The following is a 5,412-nucleotide window of genomic DNA, read 5'->3' as shown; positions in this document are numbered from 1 at the left end:
CCCTATTATGGAGGAGGCTGGGTGAGGTGACACAGGACATTGCTGCTTCATCCTTTGCTCCAAAGTGAGTCTTGGGCAAACACATTGGTTGACAGACAGTAATGTCCCTAAATCATGGCTGCATGCAGGGGACATCGGGACCCAGCTCCTCCCAAAACCACACCACTGTCCCTAGCAAAGGCCCCTGAGGGATCTGGGGAAGGGTGAGCTCTTACAGTGAGTCCCACGCCTGTGCAGATCCCCCTCGGTCTGGAAGAGAGTGGCTGGCTTCCTTGATGTCCGTGATTTGTACGCTGGAAACCGCAAGCCTGTTTCTTAGAGAAAATCCTTTGGGCAGAGCCTGCCGTTTGCTCCTCATGGCCCTGGATATGAAAGGCAGCCTCTCAGAGCAGTCGTCCGGGCTCCTGGGCTGTAGGAGAAGGGAGGCCTTGACTTCCCTCTGCAGAAACCCTCAGAAACCAAGGCACCCACGACAGGGCAGGGCCACCATGGTCCCTGAAGAGGCGGTGTCTACCACGCCTGCCCAAGGCAAGTTACTGTCTCCTCTGTCCAACTTCATGGGTACTTTGTAAGGAGATAAAAGAAGGTAAGTATCCCAATTACTCATCAAATTCAGACCACAGCAAGTTACTTCACTCCACTCATGCACACTTGCTATTTCTTATGCTATTTGAAGGCTTAATGTCTGTCACTTATTATTTTAATATCAAGCTGTCCCCGTGCTGGCCCTTGCTGTTGGTCCTTCCACGGCGCCCCACTCTGCTAGGACCCTCCCTGCCTCCCTCTTTCTTTCCTTCCTGGTTCCACACCCAACACACTTCAGGCTCCCTCAAGTCCCCCGCCCACCCTGTAGGCCTTTTCCTGGGAGCTGGGTTCCCTTAAGTGGGTCCTGAGTGCACGTGCATAGTGCATAGGAACACACGCACGTACACACGCACACGCACATGCATGCACACGCACACACGCACACACACATACATGCACGCACGCACACACACGCACACACGCACACACGCACACATGCACACACACACGCACATGCATGCACGCACACACACGCACACGCGTGCACACGCGCACACACCCCAATCCCCCCATCTGGGTCCCACACACAGGCCCTGCATCCAAAGCAAACCCCTTGTCCCATGCAGGACCTCCAGCCCTTGCCCTCATCCCACCCTCCTGGATGGGCATCCCTTCCCCTCCCCCACGGCCCTCACTGTCACCTGAGGTCCCCACGCGCAGGCCTTGCACACCAGCCCTCCCAAGCACAGCCTGGCTCTGCACCCTTCAGGGCCACACCAGCACCCTCTGCGTGGACACCTGCCTCGGGCAGTCCACAGAATGGCTTCCATGCACACCTATAATCCCAGCACTCTGGGAGCCTGAGGCAAAAGGATCGCAGGACTAGGCCTGGTCTGGGTGACCTGCTGGGATCCTTCAAAAGAGGGCTGGGATGCAGCCCAGGGTGAAGGCCTTGCATTCAATCCCCAGTGCCAGGAAAGAAAGAAAAAAAAAAGGGCTAAGGAGTAGGAAGAAGACAAGAAGAGACCCTGCACCACGTCTTCCTGGTCACTTGGATGGCAGCTCAGACACTAAATGTCCCGTTGTGGGGAGCACCGGGTCGCTTCCAGCCGCAGTGTCACCCCTCAGCACAGTGTCACTTGTCAGCCCATGCACTTACTGACAGGGGTGGACCTACATCCATCTATCTTCCTAGCGGCCTACAATCTAGATCTGTCTACCTATCTCTTTTTCTCTGTTTTCCCTCTTCCTTTCTATCACTTCTCTTCGTCTTTTGTAGCTAGGGACAGAGAAACAAGGATAAAATCCAGCTACTTTGTCCCTTGCAGACACCTTGTGCCCAGTACTGGTGTCCACGCTGAAGGGCTTGTCCACACTCAGGCTCACACCCCAGGCAGGCTGCGTGAGTGGCTGCCGTGGGGTGTGGCTCCAGGGCCACTGCCTCCTCCCCTGCAGAGGTGGAGCGGCCAGCTCTGCCCCGAAGGCCACTCTCCAGACCAGCCAGCTGCCAGCGCTCCCTGCCCTGAAGGAGGCCTTCCGCCTGGGAGGAGCCCTCGGGCTGGCCCTGGGAAGACAGTGGCAAAGAGCTACAGGCAGGAGACATACAGAGTCTGCCGAAGAGAACGTGCGCACCTTCAGGAAAAGGAAAACCTGTGCACATATTTTAACAGTAAATGCCTGGGACGGCATGGGATTGCTCGAGTTATCTTTGGCGTCTGCAGTTACGAGAGGGGCTCACAGTGGTGGCCATCAGCTGCCAGACCTTCGTCAGCAGAGCCAACGGCCGCTCGGGCAGCCTTGTCACTGAGACTGCTGCACGTGCATTTTCAGCTTCTCTAAGGGCTGGCAGTGCAGCGGGCTTGCTGCAAGGTACGACATCCTCCAGGGTCCCCCACACATATGAGGGTAACGCACTCTGTTGAAACAATGTCATCTTCTTCTTCTTTATTTATTTATTTTTAAATAATCACCATCAATGTATTCAGACCAATTAAGGCCAGAAAGAACAAGTAAAATGTGAAAAACACTTTTTCCTACAGTTGAAACAAATGTTTTGAGAGAGAAAAAGAAAATGCTAACCTCCAAAAGTCAAAATCATAAAAATATGGAGTTAGTAACTTATCAAAGTACACCGACACACACTAAGCAGCAGTTTTTAAAACAAAAGCATGCCCATTTTGGAACTGATACATCCTGGGTGCTATGTGCACTATGTTATATTTCTAAAGTACAAATTTCTGAACTTGAAAATGAATCTGGGACCTCAGAAATCTGCATAAAGAATTCTATGTACAACATAGTGGAGTGCCAGAGATGCGCACTCCCGTGTGCAAACAATCATAATCACGACAAAGAGGCCAGAAATAGGAGCCAGGCGAAAGCCGAAGAGTGATCTGTGGCCAGGCCCATGGATGGCTGCCTTCAGGAGCCTTCAGCTCTCAATGAGGATGACACACTTGAATGGTTTGGGCAAAAATTTGTTTTTCTGACATCTTTCTTCTTCTCTTTGTAGGAATAAGTGTTATGAAAGAAAACAATTACATGATGGAGTAATACAAAGGCTTTACATCTGAAAAGCAACTTAAAAAAAAAAAAACCAAAAGCATGAATAAACTTCACATTGCGGCTCATACTAATCCTATGATTAGTCATGCTCACACAGCTCTCACTGACAAGGACCGCTAGCAGTGAATTTCCGATGGGTGCCGTCTTGAGGCAGAACACGCTGAGTGCACCCTTTGCCGAGACAGCGAGAGGTTCCCGGGTTCAGCAGCTCACCCTGCACAGCCCAGTGTCCAGCAGTCACACAAGGGAAAAGTAAAGGGAGCAATAGAAATGGGCTCGTTTAGAGAGGAGACAGAGAAAGAGCCAAGATACTTATGGATAATTATCCCTTCAATGTTGACAAAATTAAATTTACATAACAAATATGACCTAGCAATTTATTTTCCTTTAAATACGAACCACTTTAGGAAATGTTTACTGCTGTCTGTGCTCAAAATTAATTATGTTTTCCATACCTAAGAATTATAATGGTAATATGAAACAGAAGTTTAATTCCAGTAAATAAAGCTCCAATAGATGCAAATTTTTTTAATACTTTGAAAATACCTATTTTTTTAAGTTTTAGGCTTTGTAATTTTGCCATAGCAGCTATACTTTTTCTAGATCTAAATAAAAGCCTACTTCTTTTATTATACAACTATTCAAATAATCATAAGAGCTGGGCACATTGGTAATATGAGCTACTCGGGAGACCAAAGCAGGAGGTTTACATGTTTAAAAGTAACCTGGACAACTTCATGAGACCCTGTTTCAAAAAAAAAAAATTTTTTTTTTTCCTTCCTCGAATGCCTTCAGGGCACTTTTGGCCAGCGGGAGAGTTGTGAGGTTCGAACTCCAGGAACCTGAGGCTGACAGCTTTGTGGAAGCAGCCACTGAAAGGACTGAGCTAGGGCCAGGCCCCCCCTGTTTCAAAATTTAAAAGGTAAAAAAATGTTAAGGGCTAGGGCTATAACTGAGAGTACCCATGAGCTCGATCCTTTAGTACTGCAAAACTTGTAATAATAGTTATAAGAGAATTTTTAATATCAGAAAAATAAATTCACCTGATACACACTTAACTCAAAATTACAATCAAGAAAATGGTAGTCTCCCTGACATAGAAAGAATCTCTTTTTGTCACTATTTCTTATATACAATCTTTATTTCACATCATTTACGTAGAAATATTACCACAATCCGATAGCAAGAAAAAATAATTCTGGCTTCTAGAGTTCATCAACTATATTTATCCAGTCTTCTTAGCGTGCTTCTTCGTAACACTCTCCGAAGCACCAGCTGGAGGTTTGGAGGCCGATGAACCAGTGCCACTGGAAGACGGTTTGGTTTCACTCTTCTTTCCACACCACGAAAACTGTTTCTGCCAACCGAACAGCACCCGACTCAGTGTATCCTCAAAAGGAGCAAGGGTCACAGAAGAAGTCTCTGTCACCATCATGGTTATCTTTGTGGTCACAAGAAAGACCGTATGAAAGAACATGAGATTATGCTTCGATACTGCTAGACGCTCGGTGTGCTGGAACCCCGGGGACATAACCGACCGCAGCGGAGTCAACTTGGAAGGGTGGGACATGTTCAGCCGTTCACCACTTCCTGGTTTCCAGTCTCCTTTTATTACCAACTGCTCCAGCTTTGTCATGAAGGCACCCCAGCACCTCGGGCCCATCCAGTGGCTATCAGGACTGCCCAGCCACTGCTGCAAGAGCTGTTCGCATGTGTGACTCCACCTGCTATTTTCCAAGTTCTGGCCACCTCCTTCACTCCAGCAGCCAGGAGTTGTACAGGAAGGTACCAATAGGCCTGGGAAACTAGGTCCCATGGGCAAAAAAATACAATATACCAGATTGAAGATGGCTTGTAAGAAACTTCAGTGGAGGCTCTGCAGGCAGCAGACAGGATAAAATTCCCCCAGCAAAGCAGCGCAGCATAGCGGTGGACAGCTGGAAAGAGGATTCCGGCGCGCTAACTCTGCGGCTTCATCGCCACCACCGACACGGGGTAGTAGTGGGCGACGTCGAAAACGGGAAACGTGGACGTGGGGGAGAAGGCCAGCGTCAGGTCATCCCACGGGAGTCCATGGCGACTACCCACCGCGGCAGCGCGCCCCGGCGACAGGGTCCCCTCCAGCGCGGCGGGGGTGGGGGAAGGAGGGACCTATTCTTCTTTAAAGTGTGGCCCCCCTTTTTCCTTTTTTGTCGGATTCTGTATGTAGGTATTGCTATACCTCACCCAGCTTGTAGTTGCTAAATATTAACCAGGACACACACACACACACACCTATGTTACGGGTCGGTGCCGAAAGAAACGACGAGAAGACCTGATGAA

At 49.2% G+C, this 5,412-nt stretch overlaps 1 pseudogene; it reads right to left on the bottom strand.

Annotated features, from left to right (window-relative positions):
- Positions 1–4,315: 4,315 nt before the first annotated feature.
- The window catches only part of LOC101565103, a 4,966-nt pseudogene continuing 3,869 nt past the window's right edge, over positions 4,316–5,412 (bottom strand).

Source organism: Octodon degus, unplaced genomic scaffold (genome assembly GCF_000260255.1).
Source record: "Octodon degus isolate 3935 unplaced genomic scaffold, OctDeg1.0 scaffold00382, whole genome shotgun sequence".
NCBI lineage: Eukaryota > Metazoa > Chordata > Mammalia > Rodentia > Octodontidae > Octodon > Octodon degus.
The sequence above is the reverse complement of the archived record's forward strand: the minus strand, read 5'-3'. Positions and strand labels throughout refer to the sequence as shown.